Raw genomic sequence first — 12,744 nt, 5'->3', positions numbered from 1 at the left:
ACCTCAAGTGGCCTTTTCTTGAAGGCAAGAACAAAGAAAGCCTGCGGCACACGGGTTCTCTCTCATCTTCCTCTCACTTTGTGATCTGCAGTGGAAGTAGGGCAAAGACATTGCGTCCCCAATTACCTTAAAGCTCCTTCTGTTCCAAGGTTCCTTAGCTGAGTAGGTGCTGGCTACAGGGGGCAACGGGACTAAGAAAAACTTCTACTGATCTATCAGGAAGTAAATGAATGATGACCCCAGCCAATGGAGCAGCTAAAAAGCAGGCCCCAAGATCTGGTAGTGAATCATATAATTACAAGGTTATTGATGATGCCCACTTCATGGAAATATCTGTGAAGTGGCGAGTAATCTTCCAATGCCTCATCCCATGGGTGATGGCCTCTGTGTCATACAGCAGATCATCTCTATAGGGAAGACGTTCTGCCTAGTTTTCTTCAATGAGCAGAATCAGGACCGATTGCAGCCATCCGTTTGCATCTGTTTCTTCTCTGACCAGGACAGGTTCCAGCTTTGGCAGAGGCTTAAAACTGTGGTGATGCTGTTAACTATATCCTCTTATGAACACACACAAAGGAACGCCAGAGTAGGAGTGGATGGCCAGAGGTAAAAACAAGTAATTTGCTCACATAAGGTTGGTTATTCCGAGCATGTTGCCTTGCCCCTGAGCAGTACAAGTTAACAGGTCCAAGGTGCAGCAAAACCTTTAATAACCACCACCATTAAAATTGTCTGGGCTTTATGCTTGCATTTGTTTTTGCGGCTTGGGAGGTTTCCTTTGGTTTGTGGCTACAAACCCAGCTCTGCTCAAAGGCGGATTTGGAGGGCTGCAGGGAAATGTCTCCTCCTCAGCTAACCTCCCTTCCCAGAGTGTGAGCACAGCTCCCGCAGGAGGGGTGGGGAGAATCCCCAGTGCCCAGACTCTCCATTAGATTCAGCCTTTTTCTGACACTGGTATGACAGTGGCATGAGAAGAGACAGTAACGACAGTGAGAAGTGTGGGGTAGGTGTGATTCCCAGGTCCTAAACGCTAGACATCCATTTTCCATTTTTCAAAGAAAAAAGAATAAAAAAAAAGAGGCCAAAACACAAAATTAAAGGCAGAAGGCTGGCTTCTGGAACTCCTACATGAGTTTTGGTTTTTTCATGAGACTTATTTTTTCATGCTTGCTTTCATTCCTAATTATTGATGGGAAGTGCCTACCGCATTCACTTGATCTTGAGCGTATTCATACTTGGATAAGGAAAAAATCCATTGATATATCCAGAAGACATCCACTGTCTTCAGAATGTGAGCAGCTGGCAGGGCAGCAGGCAAAAAAAGAGAGGCCAACTGGAGTAGGGCTAAACCCTGAGCTTCTGCTGGGCACAGATCTCGGATACTGGGAGGGATTCGTGGGCACAAAAACTGCCTTAGGACTGTTCATCAGAACTGCTGCCTGAGACGAGAAACTTCCACAGGACTCTCACGAGATCAGTGTTATTTCTGAAACATCATATCCTTTACTGACCTGAAATCAAGGCGTTATTTCTTTTTAAAGTATGCTTCTCATTCGACTGGTTTGGCATGGAGCTTGGACATGTGCACCTTTCAAGTCCAGACACTGGGTGCTGAATGGGAAATAGTTGAATGAGAATCGTGAGAAATTATAACACAACTGTTTAAAAACAAGTCTCAAAGTTTTCATGCCAGCCTCCTGAATTAAGCAGCCTAACTCCTAGCTAGGGATGCATGGGACCACAGTGCTGTGCAAGTCCACAAGTTGGAAGGGAGGTGTGAATCCCAGCAGACTGAATTTCCTAATAGCCATAGAAGTAGAAATGTTTCTTCAACAAAATAAAAAAAAAAAGGGGGGGGGGGCAAAGAAAAAGCAAAGAAAGAGCTAGAGTGGGTGCAACTTGCACATTCAATACTCAGTCCTCTTTCATCTCAGACCCCCAAGAACATCCACGCCTTCATATCTAGGCTGTTAATAGAGCATGAGACAATTCAGGCACAGAGCCATCCGGAGCATAATCCTGCCATTTGAAAGCACATAAAGGCACTTCATAGCAGCAAGTGTCAATAGCCACTCCCCTATTGATATAACATCCCTTCCCTCCTCCATAAACTCCATCTGGCAAAGAAAATAAACAAGGGTTATATGAAATCTAACCCCAGCATAGCTATAAAAGATGCTTCATAAAAAAAAAAAAAAAAAATTAATCTGCTAATTCACGCTCAGGTCCCTGCTCCTTGTTTCAGCAGTGTGTACACACAACAGTTCCAGTTAGGGCAGAGGGGGAAAACACAGCTCACATCCTCCACCACATAAGCTGCTGGGAGACCTGTCAGGTAACAGGTAAAAGACCTAGTGGAAGAGGAAAAAGGCAGATGCTGAAGGAGCCTTGAATCCATCCATAGTCCCATTGCAGACCGTTGGACAGCCCTGCATCCCATGCTTTTTTTGCATCCCCAAGTCATTCAGCAGCAGAGCTGGAAAGGGACATGGATCAGAGATGTGCTGCCAGAGGACTTTGGAAGGGAACCAAAACCCAACTTGCTGCAGACATGTAGCTTGTCCCAGGGCTTGCTGCAGCCGTGGCTGGGCCCCAGGTGATGCTCAGCCTGCTGAATCTGCCTCTCACACCCCAGCACCCTGCACCATGGGTAAAGGCAGTGCTGGCACTGCAGCAAGGTTTCCTGCAATGCTGGGCTCTGCCTGTCAGACAAAAGCACCAAAACACATCACCATCTGTTTCAAAATGCCCTGCAGTCACCCTGAAAGATTCGAGGTCTCTGCTTTTCTTGAGGAGCAAGGAGTGACAGGCAGAGGGTAAATATGAAAACCCCTAAGGAGTGATCAAGGAAGAATCTAGGCACCTACATCAAGAAACATAGACCACAAGAGCTCTCTTTTGGCAGCTGGGTGTCTGCTAGCATCTAAATCCCTGCTAGACCACACAGGCAGAAGCACTGCCCTTACACAAGAGCTGGCCAGTCAGGATGCCACATGTTCTCCAACGTGCAGGGTCCATTAGAAATACCTGAGCCAATTTCTAGGAGCGTCTCAGGAGAAGGTCTAATCTGCTGAGCAGAGGAGGGCTGGGCATGCCTTCCCCAGTCACATCAAAGTGGTATAACGAGCAGTGCATCTTCTGCAGTGTCCCAGCAGCCTGGTTAACCATGCCCAGCAACATGTCTGAGACGTGAACACCAGCCTCAGAGCAGGTCCTTATTTTGTGCTACAAGAACATGCCTCCATCAGAGTCACCTTTTCTCTAGCCTCAGCTTAGGTGTTTCCTAGGCTTTCCCTACTGCCACAAAACTCCATGCGCTTCCTGCAGGGGTTCTCTTGGCTACCAGCTGTCCTGCTCCACCTGAGAGAGGTCTAATCCACCCATCCTGAGTTCACGAAACCCGTTCTCAGACCCACATCAAGCAGGGGAAATGGAGCATCACTAAACATGTGCCCTTCTCTGGATCTCGGAGTGTGATTTGAGAGAAAGGTCCAGACTCCTAAAACTTACAAACCTTTCCCAGAGTCCTTGTAGGATTTAAATCTCCCTCCTACCCATCATCCTAGGCTCCTAGAAATTTTTTGGAAGGGTCTTTCCCTTTGTTTCTAGGAGCCAGTGTTTTAGGGAGCTTCTGGTACCAGTCACTCCCAGAAAGCTATGTGGGCGAGATTATCCCAAAAGAAAAAACACAAAATAAGTGAATTACTGTAAAACTGGCAAAAGGCACCTTTGCTGTCCTGATGGGGCAGAAGGATGTACTCCCCTTGCATGGAAGCAACCAGAAGATATAAGAAGAGACCTTCAGAGGCCAGAGATGGGGTGAAGCAGAGGTGACTTAGCTGTGTCCAGTTTTTTGCATCAGTCGTATGAAATATGATTTGCAAGAAGAGTGACCCTGATTGGTTAATGAACATCTCTCAATATACAGCAGCAAAATGCTGGGTGCTATCAAATGCAACCCAAAGTTAAAGCTATGACTGCTTTAATAATCAATGACTGCAGAGTATTTAAAAAAACAGCTAAGCTTTCAGGGGCTTAAGACTTATTGCTCGCATTTTCTCAGCTTTCTTAAAGAAAAAAGGGGTGTTGTAGAAAATGGTCAAATTTATCATTTATAGCAAAATATTAATGTAGCAGCAGGAGACTTGATGTGGCCATCTATCTACAAGCATTCAGACTTCAAAGGAAGCATAAACACGAAATTAATGGTTTGTCTAGTGTAAAGGAAAAATAAATGCAAATGTAGCCTCATTAATACCAAGTGGGTGACTTCTTGGTTTATGGGGTTTGGATTGATTTTGTCAAAGGCCAATAGATTTATTAAAAATGTCTTTTAAATTTAGCATCCGTATACCCATTAGTTGAAAGAAATAAAATTCTCTGCAATTGCCACCACCTCTCCTCCTCCTCTCCCCCCTCCCTGGATGTTGTTTTACCTAAATAAAGTTCTTGCATTAGGACTCACTTTCATACTGAAATATGTCTCTTGTAGGAGCCGCTATAAACGTCAGCATTTTCCACAGCGTTAGTTTATGGGCAGAGTGAATTTTAATGGCATCGTAATCTCGCTGCAATCAATTGTGGTACATGGGGGGGGAAACCTTAGGGAGTTATTAACCAGAGCTCTGCATCACTCCCAGTGCTCAGGAGCTTTCAAAGGGTGCTTGGAGGATTTTTTTTTTGTTTTCTTTTTAATACCTATTCACAAAATATTTGTTCTCTGCTGTTCCACCTCATTTCTCATGGCTCAAAGTGGGCTGAGAGGATCCTGACTCCTCAGGATGTGCTTTCTGGCTGGGACATGGCATGTCCATCCTCTGCCAGACCACCAGACCAGGTTGGGATGCTTTCGAGGTGTCATATAGACAACAATGGCAGCTGGTGGTTGCATAATCATGGTCCACAGGCTGGTGTGTTGTTTTACCCAATTTAACATTCCAGGATCTGATGATAAATCTACCAGTTGGTGCGGCACAGTGGCCGAGCTGATTTAACTCCTTCAATGTACACTGCCCCAACACACACCATCTTCTGGAATAAGGCACTTGCCCAAAACCAGTCATCAGCAAAATGGGCTTGTGCATCTCAGGCCCTTGAGCACATAGCTACCACAGCAGCCAACAGAAAAGAGGACGTGGGAGAACTCACCTTGAGCATCTGTGACCCACGAGGCAAAGGAAGAGCCTGAGCTTGCACCATGTAAGCTCCTTTTTCCTATGTCTTATGGCCTATCGAAGCTGACAATACCCTGCACCGGTTTTCCACCACTCATGGCAAAGAAGCCACCTCAATCATGGAGCAAAGCTGTAGGATCATGTCCTCTCTGAGACAAACCCATAACCTAGCACAGAGCAAGATTAGCTGATACATAGCATGGGGTTTTCATTAGGAAAAGAGACTAATACAACCTTATAGTGCCATATTACACATTTTTGGGTTGCTGCAGGACCCAAGGTCACAATTCCCCACTCCAGATATCATTGAGAAGTTGTCCTGAAACACAGTTCTTTGGTAAAGTTGATTTGCTCAGGCTGTTTTAGAGAAAGAACTTGCAGCAATATTGCTGTGCTCCCATGTCTGTACAGGAAAAGGGTACTTTGTTATGGGAGAGAAAGAAATGGAGGGAAACAAGAGATCTGGGCCCCAAGGATGTGCTTGGTCAAGTAAAAGACAAGATGAGGGAGACACAAGTAACTAGAAGAGAACAGACATAAACTCAGAAAAGGCCTGAAAATGGCAAGTTCAAAATCCCTGTTAACAGATGGGGATGTAATGTAATGGAGACACACACATATCAAATCTCTGTGGATATACAAGATATGAAGAGAAGAGGTCTTTGCTCATTTTTTTCATTAGCAATAAGTGGGGATGTTTCTTAGGATAAAGTTCACAAACAAAACCCACAAAAGCTGCACGAGGAGCATCCTTTCTCATATCTAGCTTATTTTATCTCTGTAACTCTGATCTAATTCTGTGTTTAAGCAGACTACAAGAATTAGGAAGTATGTCATGATCCTTTGAATCACCACATCTACCACTCAGAAAAAAAATGTGACCCTGAAAAAGCAAAAAGAAATTAAGATATTTGATTTCCTAGGAACTGAAGTTTTACATACACCTGAATACTAGTGTAAAGGTTGCAAGGGGATCCACCTCCTCCAGCTCTAGTACAAGATGCCGCTTGAGTACTGTGATTTGTTCTGGCATTTTTGACAACTCTAGATTTGCTCTCTCACTGCAGATTTTCCTTCCACCGGAAAAAGAAACCAGGATGCAAGCAGATGTTTTGCTATTTGGTTCCAGAGTTCTGTATTGCAGGAAGCGATCATATATTTAGAGTATAGCTGGAGACCCCTTGAACCAGATTCACCATTCATAGTGCAGGACCAGCTACATACACCAAGGGTGTCTAAAGTGTGTAGGCAGACACAGGCAGACACAGATACTGGGCAACGAATGGGACAATTTCCCATAAAAGCTATCAAAAGAAAAAAGTGTATGCAAATGCATTTATTCCTAGAAAAATAACCAGGCTTCAGCCTGTGGACTTCCATTAAAAACAAATGTTTTCAGTACAGTGGAGTCCCTGGGTATCTGCAGTCCATCTGGTGAAAGCTCCCATACCATACACCCCAACACGCTTTCACTGTTTGGTGTGCGAATTCCTATTAAAAGTGACCCCATCTGCTGTCACTATCAATGCATAAATCTCCAGGCTGACAGCGATTAGCAGAAGACAAACGGTCAAAAAAACATAACACTCTCCTTGACCTAGAAATCATCAATTCAGGAAAGCATCTGAAAACACCCTGGAACCTGTCAGCAGAGCTGGGAGAGGAACAAGTCTCCCGACTCATTTAAATCTTTTAAATGCAAAATTTTGTCCTATGTGGACAGGTCAAAATCAAAACCAAAATAAGAACAGAAAACTCAACACCAGCCTTGGCTTTGTGCACACAGGTGCTTTGTTTTCTCAAACCAGAAACAAAATATTTAGAGTAAAAAAACCTGATTAGGTTTCTCATTTGTGCCCACATCCAAACGCAAACCCTCCTTCAAGGGGGAAAGTGGATGTTTTAAACTGAAAATGCCATTTCTGCCGTTGCAGAAAGATTCCCAAGTCACTAACACAAGCCAGAGCTGACCCCTTCCATGGAAATCTTCCTAGCCAGGTTTTTCTGAACGTGCAGAAGAGTGTGAGAAGGAACCAGCCCCATTAGCAAAATGCTTGCCAGGGCACTTACGGCGCCCATTCACCTTGCAGCAGGGATGAGGAGTTCTGGCTGAGTCCTCACAGTCTGGAGCAGGTGCCTCGAGTCCTCCCTCAGACTAGGCAAGCCAACTTTTGGCACGGCCAGAGCACACTTTCCAAAACGTGCCAAGCCTCTAATGCCCAAAAGCCCCCAGCCTCCACTTGTAGCTCAGCATGGCAAGCAGGAGGCAGAGCGTGCCATGCTTGCAGGGCTGTGGTGAGACGTGTGAGGTGGAGAGGACAGGCGTTGACAAAAAAAAACCCAAAAACAAGAAGCAGCAGGATGCTAAATAAAAGCTGGGGCCAATCTCGCCTCTCCCTCAGTGAATCTGTATTGTTCCTTGTACAGAGAGTGGGAGAATTAGGGTGTCTTATGGTAGAACTCAATTGCAAAGAAAATCTGAGTACACATGACCATGCCAAATCCTCTAGGGGTAACCCAGCAAATTAACTGAGATGTGTGGTAATGAAGAAATAGGTGGAACAATCCCTCGTCCTATGGCAGTTGCTGTCTAGGACGTGTGCCTCGTGGAAGCCTTGCTCACGGCTCAGTCTGCCTCAGGGTGGCTGGGTCTCCTGGGGAGGAGCCAGCCTCAGGTCCCAGACATGCCGTGCCATTAGCACCCAACTCAAATGCCTCCCACTTCAGACCTCTTAAGAAAAAAATATTACATTTCAGGAGTTCAGGGCATGGCACCCTCTGTACACAGACCTCAGCATTAGGAGCAGGGAGAGGTGGGCTGTGCTGTCATTCAGTACCTTCCAGGGATGGGTTTCAGGAAAGCAGCCACCTCCTGTTGCTGTAGCGCAGAGATGGCTCATTGCCTCCCAAAACGAAAGACAACTGTAAACCAGGTCACCTGGATGATTTTGGATTCACCAACACCTACTGATAGAAGATGACTGCCAACCCTTGCAGCCAGTACCAAAGCACTCGCCAAGACTTCCCTCATTCCTAGCTGAGGGTGGACCCTGAAGGAGGTCCAGAGCCTGGGACACCCCTCTGCCACAGCTCAGCTGAGTCTGCTGGGCTGCCTCTCCCTCTGTCCTCTGCGCAGCCTCCTCTGGAGCGATGGTCAGCCCTTTCATCAGGCACTGAGCACAAGGGAGCTGCCCAAATGGTTGCCCTTAATGAAAGCTTTTGTCTGGCTTCAGAAGGAGCCAGTAAATACATCTGGCTGCTGCTTCTCTTCCTCGCTATGAGTGCTTCAGGGCCATTCTGTGCTGCCCACACTGACAGCAAACAAACAGAGGATCCAGCTGCTTTTCCCTTTCTCATTTCTTCTTTCTAATAGGGCTCAGAAAAAAACGATGAACTACTGCAGTAAGAGCATTTATGTTACATCTGCAGCATCTATAATGTTTTGGCATGCTTGCAAAGTAAGAGGGACCTCCGTTATTTTGCAGCCATCCAGTTGGACAACCCTCAAGCCTTGTCTACACTGCTGCTACCATTATCCTGACTAGACACGTGGGGACAAATCCAAAACACCAGAGCAGAGCTAGTCTGTGGTGAGAGAAATCAGCTTATACAGCATTCATTGCACAGGTAAGGACACCGTGTAAGAAAAACAAGATTGTGATGTTTCTTCTCCAGCCTTTAAAATTCAGAAAAAAAGATGAGACATGCTTAGGGAACATGCTTTCGGTATATCCCTTCTCACATCGTTCTTTTCATATTTTAAAATTAAATGTGGAACAATCAGGGGTGGTTTTTTTTTAAAGGTTATATTAAAATGAACATATTTTTGCAAAATGTACCTTCTTAGTATGTTTAAATACAGTTTTCATGCTCTGAAAAATCTCAGCAAGGGGAATTTATTTCTGGTCCTTTTGAGATGATTCTTTGAGCAGAGCTATTCCAAAGCCTGGGGTTGCAAAGAGCTGGGTGTGAACTTGCTTTCTGTCCTACTGGTAGTTTTTCTTCAAGCTGGTAACATGCTCCATGGGGCAAGATGAGGAGAGGAAGATGAAGGGCTTTTTTCCTGGAGACTGATGCTGTTAATCATTCTTTCTTTTTTGCTTAGTGCAAGCGAGTATGGGGCCTTCCACCAAGCCCAAGTATGCCAGTCCGGTCTGGGACTGGAAACCCTCTCAAAAATGAAGAACAGATAGGATCTACAGCCACATACTTACTAAATACATTTCTTACATTTGGGGGCCAGTAGAATTGGCCTGCTAAATATCTACTAAATTAGCCTTAATCTGGTCAATCTGTCAAGCCAGCAAGCTTTTTCCCATTACAGTATGACACTCAATAACACGTCTCCCTCCCCTACGTAGCCAGCCTGGTGCCAGGTATTCAAAGCACAGCACATCTTCCCCTCTGTCTCCAAATGCAGCCATTTACCATCTTCCCCCAGTGAGCACCTGTGATCCGACAGGCAAGAAGCTTCCATGAAATGGACTTTGGTGGGATATACCCTGACAGCTCTGCATTGTCCCCTCTCTCTGCTTCCAACCAGCCTGCACTAGAGTTCACAGTGCTCTGAACCCTGCCTCCAGCAGGCATGTTTAGACCCCATGACAAGGCACGGTCTTGCCTGATGCCGATGCGCCTCTTCCAGAAGGGTTTAATAGTCTTTCCTCGCATTCGTATTCCTCCTGGTGGAGTCTCACAAGGACTGAATTTGCCTCACTTCCCTCCGAGCTGAGCAAAATCACATTGCTTATCCAACAGCAAGTCCCAGATCCATCCTGCAGCCTCACAAGAGGCTGGGCATTCAATTAACCATGTGGTTAACCACAGATAAGGTAAATTAATCTGCAGTCTGCCTGTCCTATGTTACTGCAGCTGGAATAATTCTCTACAACACCCCAATAAGTAAAATGAAAATTTTCACCCTTCCATGTCATCTGACAGGCAAAGTTTGCAGGTTTCCCTCTCTCATGCATGCACATGTTCCCTCCATCCCTGGTCAGATAGCTGCAGACCTTCCTACCTGGTCCGAACTGCCTAAAGGCCCCCTACACACTTCACGCACCAGCTGCTTAGGAAAGCAGGTCTTCATCCTGCGTGTATCAACATGAGCCTTAGATAATAAACGGAGGACTAGAAGAAGAGAGAAATCATCAGGGCTGTTAATTTGACACCGACTCTTTTGATCTCCTCTTTAGATCATAAGGAAAGGGTAAGTGTGCTTCCTTTTAATCTTCACTCCCGCACTTTAAAGGCCTCAATAATGTTCCCACCAACCAGATCATTTTAATTTGCAACTCTAATTAATCTGTGAATAAATATGCTTCGGAGAGGTGGATTGATTTAAATGAGGGCTGTCTTTTCACCTTTAATCTATAATGCTGCATTTCTCTCTCTTGAGAAAATAGCTGCTAGCTTGCACTCTCTCCCTTTCTCCCCAAGTTCATGCAAGGCTCCTTCTCCTCTTTTTTATTATTATAAAATAATGGCTTCAGCAGGTGAATAAAAGGTTAGGCAAGTTTGACAAAAATTGGAAGCTATTCACCCTTGCTACCTTTAATCTACTGCATTCTCCTCCTAATGAGTGTAAATTACCCAAGCTATTTCACAGAGTCTTTATATGGTATAATACCAGCCGGCAGGCCATTCTCAGAAGGGCGTTTTTATATTATTAGTATTAGTATTATCTTTAATCTTTTGTGGTGTGAAGAATGAGGACAACACGAGGATCCACACAAAGCAGTAGGAGCCAGGCAGAGGGGAACCTGGCAGGGCCTGCTGGCCGGTGTGAAGGAATGGGTCCTCCATCAGAAGGCTCTGGCAGCCAAGTGACATCCTCGTAGGATGGAAATCCACCAAAAAAATCCAGCCTCATTTGCTTTGCAAAGCTTGGCTAAAGTCACATCTGTATGTCCGAGTTTTCTATACCAGTCATTAGTGGCTTCAGCCAGGGTTGTGACAGCGAGATACCAGACTCCCTCATATGCAATCTTCTAGCACCAGTTTGCAGAACCAAGGTCCCAAGGTCTAGGCATAGATACAGCAAAGATCTGCCCATGTGGCGCTGCTCGTGGGCACGCGGTTTGCCACCTACCTCCATGGCAGAGAGGGGCAGACAAATGCTGCCTCTAATGTGAACAGAAAATCCCATCCTCAGATGGTCCTGTTTCAGGAAGATGAGAGATCTGGGAAGCGGTGGAGCCAGCCCACTCACGGGGATGTCGGGTAGCAACTATGTGCATCCACAGCACGGGCAGCAGCATTAGAGGAGCATCCTGCAGGACAAACTTGCAAGCTCTGAGGACTGAAGAGATGAAGAGGAAAGCTAAACTAAAACATCCCTCACAGCCTCTGGTGAACAATAAACTGAGGGGAAATCTGGGAGGAAATCTTGCAACGTAGACGTCAAACTAGCCAATACCACCAACATAAAGACGTAACTCTGGCCATCAAGAAGAAATCAAAGTAGGGTTACATGCGAAGCAGCACTTCAGAAGTCAGTCTCACATCTTCACTGATGATCTGGAGAAGGCATTTGAGACGTTTCTCCTGGACTTACTCCAGTCAAATCTGAAGCAGCTGTGAATGACAGTTACAAAGGAGGCACAACATACAGGATTTAGGAAAAATGCAAAGTGTCTCACTTTTGGGATTAAATATCCTGCAGCACTCATACCCAATGTGAAAAAGAGCCTGGGAAGCTACGGCATGAGCAAGAACTTTGCCTTCAGGTGAGCACCATGTTAAACTTGCACTCGTAACGAAGTAAGAAAGCAAACATGCAACCGTCAACCAAAGAAAGCAAGAAACACAGAATCCACAAGCAGTCAGGTTGGCTTAAGGAATTGCCATGGCTCATCTGAGATGCTGTAAAAGACTGGGAAAGCAATACGAGAGCCCTTGCTATTTCACAGTGACGTGCATTAGTTCCCACCAGCTACGGAGACTGCTGGTAACCAACTGGAAGCGTCACCGCTTTCCAGTGGGAACCCATACTCCCACGGACCCTGCCAGGTCCATCAAGCCTGGTGCTGAGAACCAAGCCACATCCGTCACTCGAGTGAGCTGATGCCACCCCACCCCACAGCACCGACAGGTGCTGCCACCCCCTGCCACCCATGCTGGGGCCAGGCTGCGTTACACGGAGGGCAGGGGGAGGATGGGTAGCAGAAGTAAGATGAGAAAGTTCCACCCCCTGCTAAATCTGGCCAGTGGTCTGAGGAAGAAGTGGCGTTTACGCGTAGGCAAAGATAATAAAACACCAATAAAATCCTCCTGGAGCAGAAAGAAAATCTTGGCTTTTCTGCAAGCAATAACTAGGCCATTCGTGAGCCCAGCCTATTCCTAAACCCCTTCAGTCATTTCTCTCATCTCAGGTTGGTTCAGGTCCCCATTACTTCTGTTATATTATATGTCTTCCATGTTTTAAAAATTTGCCACTTGTGATTATTATTCTCCAGTCTAAGAATGCCTCATATTCAGAGGTTCCTTTGTTTCACTCTTATTATGCACACCATATACATTCAAGGTCGCTAGTTAGTCTATTATTCAAGCGGGCACTTTTTTCCTTTTT

This window comes from Falco rusticolus, chromosome 13, assembly GCF_015220075.1.
Source record: "Falco rusticolus isolate bFalRus1 chromosome 13, bFalRus1.pri, whole genome shotgun sequence".
Classification (NCBI taxonomy): Eukaryota; Metazoa; Chordata; class Aves; order Falconiformes; family Falconidae; genus Falco; species Falco rusticolus.
The sequence above is the reverse complement of the archived record's forward strand: the minus strand, read 5'-3'. Positions refer to the sequence as shown.